The sequence below is a fragment of the Elgaria multicarinata genome, chromosome 6 (assembly GCF_023053635.1).
Source record: "Elgaria multicarinata webbii isolate HBS135686 ecotype San Diego chromosome 6, rElgMul1.1.pri, whole genome shotgun sequence".
NCBI lineage: Eukaryota > Metazoa > Chordata > Lepidosauria > Squamata > Anguidae > Elgaria > Elgaria multicarinata.
This window is the reverse complement of record NC_086176.1, coordinates 98,143,948-98,157,255: the sequence shown is the minus strand read 5'-3', so window position 1 is coordinate 98,157,255 and position 13,308 is coordinate 98,143,948.

Below are 13,308 nucleotides of genomic sequence, written 5' to 3'. Positions count from 1 at the left end.
GCGGAATTGGCGATGGCAGATAAACATGGCATGACATCAACATGCAGGCAGGCCATATGAAAACAACCAAACACATAATGTGATGATGCATGATGTAATTCTGAACTACATGATTCCAAACTTGATTGATTGATTGACTGATTGCATTTTTGACTCCAAGGAATACATAATCCTCCTCTCCATTTTATCTTCAAAACAACAACCCTGTGAGGTAGGTTGGGCTGAGAGTCTGTGACTGGCCCAAAGGAACCCAGTGAGCTTCCATGGCCAAGTGGGGACTAGGACCTGGACCTTCCAACTCCCAGTCCAACAATCTAGCCTCTACACCACACTGGCTCTCACACCACACTGGCTCTCAGCTTCAGCTCCGAAGATGCTCCTTGACATTGCAAATGCGCAAAAAGTTGTATACACATGATGAGATTAAAGGAGCACTCTCGTCCGAGCTCACATGGACAAATTCATAACTTTCTGAGTAAATAACAAACTCACTTGGAGTAACTTCACACATCACTCATAACAACATGAAATAAAGAGGAGCTCAAAAGAGCAGCCAGTTAAAACGAAAACCACCAGCCCCTAATGGGAAATGATCAACCCATTTGGCCATAGGCCTGTCTAAACAAGATGTTCTTTGCCCGGCTGCATTTTTTTTTCATTTTTTCAGGCTCCAATTGAATCACATCAGCACAGGAAGACAGGCTAATGCTAAACCAAAAAGGAGGGTGTTTGTTTTTTGTTTTGTTTTGTTTTAAAAAAACCATTTCCCCTCCACAAAAAAGAAGTTTTTTCCATTTTGGCACTAAGAGGAGCTGTAGCTGGACTCAGTGGCAGAGCACATGCTGAGTTCCATTTCCAACATTTCCAAGTCGGTCTAGAAAGACTCAATCTGTGTCTGGAGAGGCCACCAGTGAGGGAGGAAGCAGCAGCCAGGCACCTCTCCACCGTGCCTGGGTCCAGCTCCAGCTGAGAGCCCCCTCCCTCCTGCTACCAACTGTCTCTGCAGAGGCCACCAGTGAGGGAGGAAGCAGCAGCCAGGCACCTCTCCACCGTGCCTGGGTCCAGCTCCAGCTCAGAGCCCCCTCCCTCCTGCTACCAACTGTCTCTGGAGAGGCCACCAGTGAGGGAGGAAGCAGCAGCCAGGCACCTCTCCACCGTGCCTGGGTCCAGCTCCAGCTCAGAGCCCCCTCCCTCCTGCTGTCAACTGTAACTGCTGAACTTTACAACTAAGATTGTAGTGCCTGAATTTGCTTTCCTTTCCCCCCCTCCTCCTCCTCCCTCCCAATCCCCTTTCCTTTTGTGTCATGTCTTTTAGATTGTAAGCCTGTGGGCAGGGACTGTCAAGAAATACTTTTGTAAGCCGCCATGAGAGCCTTTTTTGGCTGAATGGCGGCATAAAAATCCTTAAATAAAAAAAATAAAAAAAATCTGAAAACCTGGAGAGTCGCTGCCGGTCCAAATCTAGTTCTCCTGGGGCACCAGTATTGCCTTATAGGGTAACCTGGATGACCACACTTCCTTCCCCTGGCCTCCTTCCCTTTTCCCCAACCATTGGTCATTTGGTGATGTAACTAGGAGTGTGCTTCACCTCAGTCCTGAACCCCGAATCTGAGTCGAAGCGTCCCGATTTGGCCTGCCTCAGCCTGAATCTGGTTCAGGACCAGATTGGGCTCCCTCAACCTGAAGCAAATGAGGCAATTCAGCCCAATGTCCAGCCACTCCCCTTCCCCTCCTTCACACCTGTGGGACCTACCTGAAACCTCTGCACATACCAGTGAGCTGCCTGTTGTCCATGAAGGCTGCAAGGGATGATGCCAAGGTGTCCCAAGGTGAATCGGGGAGGGCAGCACACAGCCTTAGATGTAACAGCTTTTGTGAAGTTTTACCCCATTCTAAAGGGCTGGAATGCCTCTCCTAAGGCTTAGTTACTGTCAGGAAGAGCCTTATGCCACAACATGCTGGTATTTTTTGTATGCTTGGCCACACCCTGTTTGCCTTTGGACTTGGCCATCACTGGAATGTGGCTCCCGAGAGCCTCGCCAAAACTGAATTGGACCCTTGGGCTGGAAGAGGTTCAACACACCTGGTGTAGGCAATCGGGCAGCATAATATATTTTAGCCATCCTTCAGGTTGCATGTGGAGGATGAAAATGGCCACCATGTTAGAACACCAGAAGTGCCTATCCAGTCTAGAATGCTGTCCGCCAGTCCAGTGGTCAACCTGATGCTTCTTGGGAATCTCACGAACAGACTACTTTGGTGCGGCAAGGCGCCCATCCACCATAGGACTCCTTCTCCTCACTTGGCAAGGGGATTTTTCCGTGACGGGTTAAGGATGCTGCCGCAAACTGAGCTGCAATGCCTGCTGCAGATCCCATCGAGAATAGCATCCTTTAATGTGGTAGTTGCACTGTGCAGCACAGTGCACAGAATTGCTCCCCTGCCTCCTTATCAAGATGTTTGCCAAGTGACGCCTGGCTATGTGTGGTTTAGGTTTTAAAAAATATTTATTTATTTGTTTCATTTATATCCCACCTTTTTTTCTCCAAGGAACCCGAGGCAGTGTACATAATCCTCCTCTCCACTTTATCCTCACAACAACAACCCTGTGAGGTAGGTTGGGCTGAGAATCTGTGACTGGCCCAAAGTCACCCAGTGAGCTTCCATAGCTGATTGGGGACTAGAACCTGGATTTCCATAGTCCCCTCCCAACACTCTAACCACGACACCATACTGGCTCCCAATATATTGAAAGAGAAGTCCTGTCTTTCAGCAGGGTCTTAATTTTCTTACCCTCTCCCAAACGAGTGCATTTTGTCCTGAAACTGGAATGCTCATGAAAACTCAGTGCGACCCTCGTCTTTCCTCTAAACATAAAATACTCCAAATGCTTCCGCTTCTTCTCTTAAGGCAGCTGGAGTTAAGGTAGCTGGCCTGCCTCTTCTTCTGTTTGGTGGCTCTTTTCTGAATCTTTGAATCATAGAGTTGGAACGGACTATGAAGGTCATCTAGTCCAACTCTGTGTTCAGTGCAGGAACAATAAAATGGGATGCAACTGCCCCCTCCCTGAGAGAGATACCTCCAATATAGGAAGCTGCCCTATACTATTATTATTATTATTATTATTATTATTATTATTATTATTATTATTTATTTATTTATTTATTTATTTATATAGCACCATCAGTGTACATGGTGCTGTACTGGATCAGACCTTTGGTCCATCCAGCCCAGTATTGCCAACACTGACTGGCAGTGGCTCTGCAGGGGTTCATGCTTGATTCTTTCATGTCCTACCTGGAGAAGACAGGAATTGAACCCAAGGGCCTTCTGCCTGCAAAACATGTGCTCTTATCACACTGAGCTACAGCCCCACCCTTCAAAATATCATCTGAGGAATTTTGGCTCAGTCCTTTAACTGCTGCCTTTCTAATGTTTGTTGGTTTGAAGACGTGTGGTTATGATTAATTATGTAGTATTTTCTTATGTTTTTGATGTGAGCTGCCTCAGGAGCATTTTGCCTGGAAGGTGACATGCATATTTAGAAATAAAACAATATGTATTCTGTATTAACTAGGATACATCTTCTGCATTAACTGCTGTGGGGTAAAAGGCACGTATTTTTATTTATGGTGGACTTGTCCACATATACAGGGATTCTGTATGTTAGTACATAAAGAGCTGATAGTTATTACTAGAGAAAGGATTGTATATGATCCAGAATTATTTTTATTATTAATATACAAAGGATCTAATGTAAGTTTGAAATGTAAAGATTTATTGTTATTTTTATTAGCTGCCGCTCGCCAGACAATTACACAGCAGTGGAACAAATTGGACAATTTGAACTTATCGGCATGGTACTGTGGCAGTACCATGGTCATAGAATCATAGAATCATAGAATAGCAGAGTTGGAAGGGGCCTACAAGGCCATCGAGTCCAACCCCCTGCTCAATGCAGGAATCCACCCTAAAGCATCCCTGACAGATGCTTGTCCAGCTGCCTCTTGAATGCCTCTAGTGTGGGAGAGCCCACAACCTCCCTAGGTAGCTGATTCCACCGTCACACTGCTCTAACAGTCAGGAAGTTTTTCCTGATGTCCAGCCGGAATCTGGCTTCCTTTAACTTGAGCCCGTTATTCCGTATCCTGCACTCTGGGAGGATCGAGAAGAGATCCTGGCCCTCCTCTGTGTGACAACCTTTTAAGTATTTGAAGAGTGCTATCATGTCTCCCCTCAATCTTCTCTTCTCCAGGCTAAACATGCCCAGTTCTTTCAGTCTCTCTTCATAGGGCTTTGTTTCTAGACCTCTGATCATCCTGGTTGCCCTCTTCTGAACACGCTCCAGCTTGTCTGCGTCCTTCTTGAATTGTGGAGCCCAGAACTGGACGCAATACTCTAGATGAGGCCTAACCAGGGCCGAATAGAGAGGAACCAGTACCTCACGTGATTTCGAAGCTATACTTCTATTAATGCAGCCCAAAATAGCATTTGCCTTTCTTGCAGCCATATCGCACTGTTGGCTGTCAGTGGCAGTATCAGAAAAAATAACTCATGACTTGCTTTCTAATGCAAGGAAGAACAGTACCACTATCCTTTTATGCTATATGGTGGAGATTTATTCAACATACATCACAACTAGACTTACAACAATATATGCCCGCTTCAGCTTTGAGCATTTGGACATTCTAACAACAAATGAAGATCATACAACACTCTTATGAATTATTTTATATGTTTATATTAGTAGTAGTAGTAGTAGTAGTAGTAATAGTAGTAGTAGTATATAATATTTTGTTATTATTATACTCTTATGAATTAGTTTATATGTTTATATTATTATTATTATTATTATTATTATTATTATTATTATTATTATTATTATTATTATTGTCCTTCCTTTTTTCTTTTTTCTTTTCTTTCCTTCTTTGCATTATTTTCCTCCCTAAAATTGTATTAATTAATTCTATATAGCAGCTGTTTAGACATCAGTTGTTAGGGGACTGGTCACTTGTTGGTTGCATTAAAATAAAATAAAAATAATTAACATAATTTTTTAAAAAATAAACTAGGAAAATTTCTAAAATTAATCTGCATTTGGATCATGTGCCATATGCCACTGCAGATGCACATTGAGAAAATACTGCATAAAAGTCATCTTGATGTGGTCTGATGGTATGGCTGTATCCAGATTCTTGGTACAATGATCAAGATATGATATTTTACTGCTGCCTCGTCTTTCTTCCTGCCTTCCTCCTCCTCCTTTAAATGTAGGGTAACCATATGGAAAAGAGGACAGGGCTCCTGTATCTTTAACAGTTGTATAGAAAAGGCAATTTCAGCAGGTGTCATTTTCATATATGGAGAACCTGGTGGAATTCCCACTTCATCACAACAGTTAAAGCTGCAGGAGCCCTGCCCTCTTCTGGATCTGGTCACTCTAGCTATACTAGACATATATAGGTCTGTGCTATTAGCATTTCTACTGGTGTGAGTCACCTTGACCACTGATTTCCTGTGGAAAATAATAATAATAATAATAATAATAATAATAATAATAATAATAATAATAATAATAATAATAATAGGTATCAGGGATTTCATTCCATCCCAGCGCCAGAAAAAATGGAAGCTGCTCTCTTCTGGGAATTGAAGATTTTGGCACAGTACTTATTACAACAAACAAATAATCCATTGAGCTTCTTTCTGCCAGGATTTATCAAAAAGACAACTTAAGATCTGACCTATGGGAATTTGGGAAGCAAGCCCCCTGCCAAACATATTTGCTTTTGAAAGCAAAACAGAACGGGGGATCTTTTTTTCTCACTAACCTTCTTGAGCTTCGCACTTATGGATGCAATTATAAAATCCCGGGGAAAAGAATAGTAAGTGGGAAATCTAACAGCAGCAAGATACATCCAAAGGCCCAGGAAAATAAATAAGATATAGGCAGTTCCATATAAACGAGTGTGTGCACGAGCACATGCAGCCAAATGCATTTCTGATTTAATTTACTCATTCAGGGAGAAATCCTATGGTCCCTGAAAAATTCTCTAGGGCTTCAGGAGAGGGACCTTAAGAACCAATCCCACCCCCTGTCCTCTCACAGCTGCTGCTGAATAAAACCAAAGCACCTACTTTCTGAAGGAAAAAGAAAGGGGGCCTCTCTCTCTTTGCTAGTTTTCTGCAACCATAAAATTCCAGAGAAAATTATAAGTGGGAAACTTAAAAACGTCAAGAAGATAAATTCCAAAGGCCCTGTCAAATAAATGAGATGTAGGCATTCCCATATAAATGAGTGTGTGTGCACATGCGTGTACTAGGGTGACCATATGGAAAGGAGGACAGGGCTCCTGTATCTTTAACAGTTGTATGGAAAAGGGAATTTTTCAGCAGGTATCATTTGTATGCATGCAGCACCTGGTCGAATTTCCTCTTCATCACAACAGAAAAAGCTACAGGAGCCCTTCCCTCTTGACCAGATACAAAATTTATTATTTATTTATTTGTGACATTTTTATACCACCTAATAGCCAAAGCAGGGCAGGGCTCCTGCAGCTTTAACTGTTGTGATGAAGAGGGAATTTCCCCAGGTGCTGCATGCATATAAATGACACCTGCTGAAATTCCCTTTTCTATACAACTGCTAAAGATACAGGAGCCCTGTCCTCCTTTTCATATGGTCACCCTAGTGTGTACACACACACCAGATACATTTCTGATCTAATTTACTCATTAAGGGAGCAATCCTGTTGGCTTCAGGAGGGAGATTACTTTTGGCTTCAGGAGGACAACATTGAGATCTAAATTCTCACCCCTCCACCCCCTCCCGACTGCGGCAGAAAGAACCACAGTGCCTGCTTTGTGGGGTCTCATAAAAATGCCCCTGTTGAGGACAAAACAGGGATATTTCAGTGGGTCAGAAAGGGAGGGAAGAAGCGAGGCCGGGACCCACTCTATCTGTTCTCCTCCCCAGTCCCGCCACTGTCCCCAGCAGCATGACTCTCGCTCAGAGGCCCATCTAGAAGAAAAAAATAAAAAAGAAGAAGTGGTGAAAGTCACCTCTGTTGCTCCTCCCACTCTGCTAGAAGCAGCCTATCAGGGCACAGGATACTCAGAAGCCTCCGAGATCAGAGGCATCCATCTAGTGTGCAGCTAGATGAATTGCAACCTAAGGCAAGGATGGAGAGAACTGCAATTACACATTCAGTGCACAGAGATGGCCATTTACAAAGTGGTAACTTATCACCGTGGTTGTTTAGCCTGTGGTAATGCCATAATTTGAGAACATATATAGATGCCTTGTAATGTCAGACCCTGCACCTAGCCTGCTCTTGTCTACTTTAACTAGCAATGGTTCTCCAGGGTTTCAGGAAGAAATCCTTCCAAGTGCTGCTACCCAAAATCCTCTTACATGAGATGCCAGGGATCTTCGGCCTGCAAAGTGTGTCATTTACCATTATAACCCCCCTCCTACACACACATCATATCCTATCAGGTGGCAAAGCAAATGTTATCAAACCTGATGAGAAATCCAAGAAGCCAGGGGGAATAATGACATCCCCTTCAGGACTTAACAGGAAAAAATATCAGCAACCAGCTCATGAAACGGTTACAATATGACACCCCAATAAGTTACTACTTGGTAAATGGGTATTTGTATTCCCTTTATAAATCAGAGGTTTCTAATAGGGGTGTGCACGGACCCCCCGCTCCGCTTCACTTGCAGATCCGCCATTTTTCGGATCGGGCCGCTCCGCCCCGCCCCCGCTCCGCCCACTTCCGCTCCGCTCCGCCCGGAGCTCCGGATCCGGATCCGGAGCTCCGTTCCCCCCCCCCCATAGGCTTGCATTGAAAGCTAAAAAATTATACAACTTTTTTTCTGTTCAAGTTAGAAACCTCATGTTTGGCACCATGACACCTCATGGGGATATACACACGCACGCCAAGTTTCAAAGCAATCCCATCATCCCCTGATTTTTGGCGAATTTTTGAAAATCGGGCACCCCACACACAACATCCCTGCGAGGTGTGTTAAAAAACACGGGGAAAAGCCCGTTCAGATGAAGAAAGAGAAGTTTCCCAGAATCCCAAGTTACCTGTTTTGCCTATGCCCTCCTCCAACTTTGGGATCATCATGACCGGGAGCTGACTCTGCCCCTCAGCCCTTTGAAAAAGGTATTTTTCCCGCCGATTTTTTAAAAACTTCTAGCCCGCGACCCGTACGATGCAGAAAGTTGAGAGTGGTCTCAAAATGACCCCCATCCACGACTCTCTGTGCACAAGAATTTTCAGAATGATAGCTTAAACCCCCCCCCAGTTATCCCCGATTCTTTCCCTCAATGCAATTCTATGGGCGAAAAGCCGAAAATGCAGTTTGACCCGCGCGGTTGACCCGATTTTCACAAAAATATAGCCCGCGACCCGTACGATGCAGAAAGTTGAGAGTGGTCTCAAAATGACCCCCATCCACGACTCTCTGTGCACAAGAATTTTCAGAATGATAGCTTAAACCCCCCCCCAGTTATCCCCGATTCTTTCCCTCAATGCAATTCTATGGGCGAAAAGCCGAAAATGCAGTTTGAGCCGCGCGGTTGACCCGATTTTCACAAAAATATAGCCCGCGACCCGTACGATGCAGAAAGTTGAGAGTGGTCTCAAAATGACCCCCATCCACGACTCTCTGTGCACAAGAATTTTCAGAATGATAGCTTAAACCCCCCCCCCCAGTTATCCCCGATCCTTTCCCTCAATGCAATCCTATGGGCGAAAAGCCGAAAACGCAGTTTGACCCGCGCGGTTGACCCGATTTTCACAAAAATATAGCCCGTGACCCGTACGATGCAGAGAGGTGAGAGTGGTCTCAAAATGACCCCCATCCACGACTCTCTGTGCACAAGAATTTTCAGAATGATAGCTTCAAAAACAACGTAGTTATGCGCGATTATTTGCCGCAATGCAATCCTATGGCGAAATGTTTTCAAGATGGCGACCGGAGCGCTCCGCCTGAACTCGGAGCTCCGAAAAACGGCCGCTTCTCTTCGCCTTGCTTCTAGGGGGTCCGCGGTCCGCTCCTACTCCGCCTCTGGGTAAGGCGGAGCAGGCCAATCAGCTACTGCTTCTACGCTCCTAATCGGAGCGGAGCACATCCCTAGTTTCTAACATATTTTTGAGCTAATATGCAGAACCAAGAAGTCAAATGCAATGCAGTTAGAACATTATTTTGTTGTTGTTGGAATTGAATAATGTCATGTGGGGGTGTTCAATTTTTTTAAAAAAAATACTATGAGAAATTTGGCAGATAAATGATACATGACAGAGAGATCAGCCAAAATGAGATTTCAGAGAAACATGTGCAAATCTTCTACAGAACTGAATTGTCCTTATCATCTACAACACATACAGTATGTTCCCATTTTTAGTTTTATTTTTTAAAAAAGGACTGTTGTTTTCATTCAAGCTGGCAAGAAGCATAAGGAATAGTTTGGCTGCATACCAAAGGTCTTCAAACCAGCTTGCCCCAACTTTTGTACCTTCCAGATGTTCTGGACTATAATTCCCAGCACCCCACATCAGTACGGTCAATGGTCAAGGCTGACAAAACTTGCAGTTTAAAACATCTAGAGGGCATAGGGTTAGGGGATGCAGCTCTAAGGGTTCTCCAACCAGTTTCACGCTCCTTATCTACTAAGAGGGGACACAGAAGAGAAGTACTCAGTCAGCTATAGCACCAGGATTCAAGCTGCTTGGTTTATTCTTTTTTCTCCCTCTCATAGATCCCCCTCCCTAAGTACCTAAGAACACAAGAGGTCCATGGATAGATCATGGGTCTATCTGGTCCAGTGTTCTATTCACACAGTGGCTAAGCAGTTGCCTATGGGAAATCCAGAAGTAGGACTTGAGTGCCTCCCAGCAGAGGGAAGCCAGGATTACATCCCCTCCACATCTGTGGTGGGGGACATTGGTGGGTTATCCACCAAAGTCATGCTGATTGCTCAGGTAGCCAAGCTGGCATTAGAAGGAGCACCCAGTCCTGAAGCTAAGGGATGGCATGGTCTGTGTGGTGTTAGCATGTCATGCTCCTGGATATCTCATGAGAGCCTGGATGGCTTCAGAGGGCATGGATAGACTTCCGCATTATTATTTTATTTATTTATTTTTATTTATTTATCATACTTATACCCCGCTCCTCAGCCAAAAAAGGCTCTCAGAGCGGCTTACACTTAGGAAAAAAGACAGTCCCTGCCCTCAGGCTTACAATCTAATAAAGACATGACACACAAGAAAAAGGAGTCAAGGAGGGAGGGAGGGAGGAGAGAGAAAGAAAGAGAGAGAGAGAGAGAGTCCAGCAGGAGCAGGCCCCGATGTTACTTCTGCCTGCTCCTGTCCCCTCGGTTCTTCTTCTTCCCCACAAGGCCAAGATGGCAGTTTGCCCTGTGGGGGGGGAAGAGTCCAGCAGGAGCAGGCCCCGATGTTACTTCTGCCTGCTCCTGTCCCCTCGGTCCTTCTTCTTCCCCACAGGGCCAAGATGGCAGTTTGCCCTGGGGGGGGGGGAGAGTCCAGCAGGAGCAGGTCCCGGTGTTAATTCTGCCTGCTCCTGTCCCCTCGGTCCTTCTTCTTCCCCACAGGGCCAAGATGGCAGTTTGCCCTGTGGGGGGGGGGAAAGAGTCCAGCAGGAGCAGGCCCCGATGTTACTTCTGCCTGCTCCTGTCCCCTCGGTCCTTCTTCTTCCCCACAGGGCCAAGATGGCAGTTTGAGGGCAAGATGTGGAAAGGAGAGGGCAGGGTGAATGGAGGACCCTGCACATCTAGATCAGAGGGTTGAGAGGCAATTGGTTCCCTCACCAATCCATTCACTCTGTACAAGGAGTTCAGTTTCAGAGAACAATATAGAAAGGATTAAAGTATGTTCTTTCTTGGGTCAGCCATGATGCACACAATTAGAGAAACTTTTAAATATGTTCATCAATATATAAACCTATTAAATTTATAAATCATAATCAACAACAACAACTGGGAGGAGAAGGAGGAGGAGATGAAGGAAGAGGAGAAGGAGGAGAAAGCATATTAAGTTACTGGCAAAGTACAGAGAGGCTCTGGGATAGTCATCTTGATAACTTCTAAGAAACTTCTGTACTGAACCACGTAGTCCAGAAGATAAATCTGTAACGTAGGCCAGAAGATAAAGCATTCTCTTTATCAGATATGTAGGCAAGCCACACAAAAGAACAAAAGTGTTGTTGTGTGAGTATGAGGCCTAAACCACATAGTGTGTTCAATGCATAGTGTGTAGCTTAGCCCTGAAAGAGAGAGGGTGGTGGTCGTGGTGGAATGAGAAACATTTACGATTCTATTCCCAGGATCCAAAGGACATTTCAAGACTCAACTCAAACATAAGTTTGAAAGAATATCCTTGGCCCAACCTTACTGAAATGTTTGGCAGACACTTTTGTTGCTTACTTGTTTCATCTTTAGGGAAGAAAACTTTGTGCAATGGCTTTTCCGGAAGTGAATGTTGACCACCTCTCTGAAAGCTTCTCTCAGCACTACCAATTGTCAGGTTTAGCTTGATTGTCCTTCTGATCCTTCACAGGATCAAGGTCTTTTACCACCACAGAAGAGGCTGTGGCCTTAGCTAGACCTAAGGTTTATCCCGGGATCGTCCCATGGTCATCCCAGTTCATGTAAATGACACACAGGATATCCTGGGAGCAGGCAGGGATGACCCCGGGAAAGGATGATCCCAGGATAAACCTTAGGTCTAGCTAAGGCCTGTCTCTTTGTGTGGTTCGAAAATGCTTCACCAACTATATTATTATTATTATTATTATTATTATTATTATTATTATTATTGTTATTATTATTAATTGCATTTTTATACTGCCCAACAGCTCCCTGGGCGGTTCACAAAAACTAAAACCATTCAAAGTATAAAACAAACAGTATAAAAACATGATATAAAATACACATTAAAATTGATTTAAAACATACCATACATGATTAAAACATCTTTAAAACATTAAAACATCTTTAAAACATTCTAAAATTTCACTGGATAGGCCTGCTGGAATAGATCAGTCTTTATTGCTTTTTTAATTTCTAAAAGACCGTCTGGGAGCAGCAGAAGAGAAGGTCCTCTGGGTGATAGTTGTTAATCTAGTTTGTACTAGCTCAGTGGTTCTCAACCTTCCTAATGCCGCGACCCTTTAATACAGTTCCTCATGTTGTGGTGACCCCCAACCATAAAATTATTTCCGTTCTTCTCTACACGATCTATTGTCATGGGATGGTTTGCTAATGAAAATAATACATAACGATAGCTTTAATAATACAAAAGATGATACATGACATAGTTCAGTCAATACAGTTTCCTAAGACCATCGGAAATATGTGTTTTCCGATGGTCTTAGGCGACCCCTGTGAAAGGGTCATTCGACCCCCAAAGGGGTCCCGACCCACAGGTTGAGAACCGCTGTACTAGCTGAAGGAAGTTCTTCCCAGAGGACAGATTGTACAGACGAAGGCGATCCTACAGGTAGCCTGGACCCAAAGCATGTAAGGCTTTAAAGGTAATAACCAACACTTCGTACTTCACCCGGAAACTAATTGGCAGCCAGTGAAGAGATTTTAAAACTGGTGTAATGTGGTCACCTCTAGGTGTACTAGTGACCAGCCTGGCTGCCATATTTTGGACTAATTGAAGTTTCCAGACTAGGCACAGAGGTAGCTCCATGTAGAGTGCATTGCAGAAGTCGAGCCTCGAAGTTACCAGCGCGTGCACTACCGTCTTTAGGTCTTCCAACTCTAGGAAGGGGCACAACTGGCGTATCAGGCGAAGCTGATAGTAGGCACTCCTGGCCGTCACATCTATCTGGGCTGTCATTTGGAGCGAAGATTTTACCTCTGCAAACTATTTCAATAAATCTAGCTTTTTAATTTAATCTAGTTTTATAACTTCACTAAAGGTGGAATCCTAAGAGATAAACCCTGGCAACTCCAAATTCGGAGCCTTACAAGTACTCAATGCAGAGCAGGAAGTGCCTTGCACCTCCCCCTCTGCATTTTAGCTAGATGGGCGATTTTACCCATCTAGTGGAAGCTTTCAGGAGGGAAGGAGGCTGGGGATGGCTGGGATAGCTCTTAGCTCTTTGCCCTAAACCCCCAGTTTCCTCCCCTCCCCACCCCCAGGAATGCCTCCTCTTCCCCATCTCTGCACTCTGTTTTGCAGAGAGGTAGCTGACATGGTTCTCTTTGTGCTGGCTACGAGGGCAAGAGCACAGGGACCAAAGTTTCCTGGCTCCCAACTCAG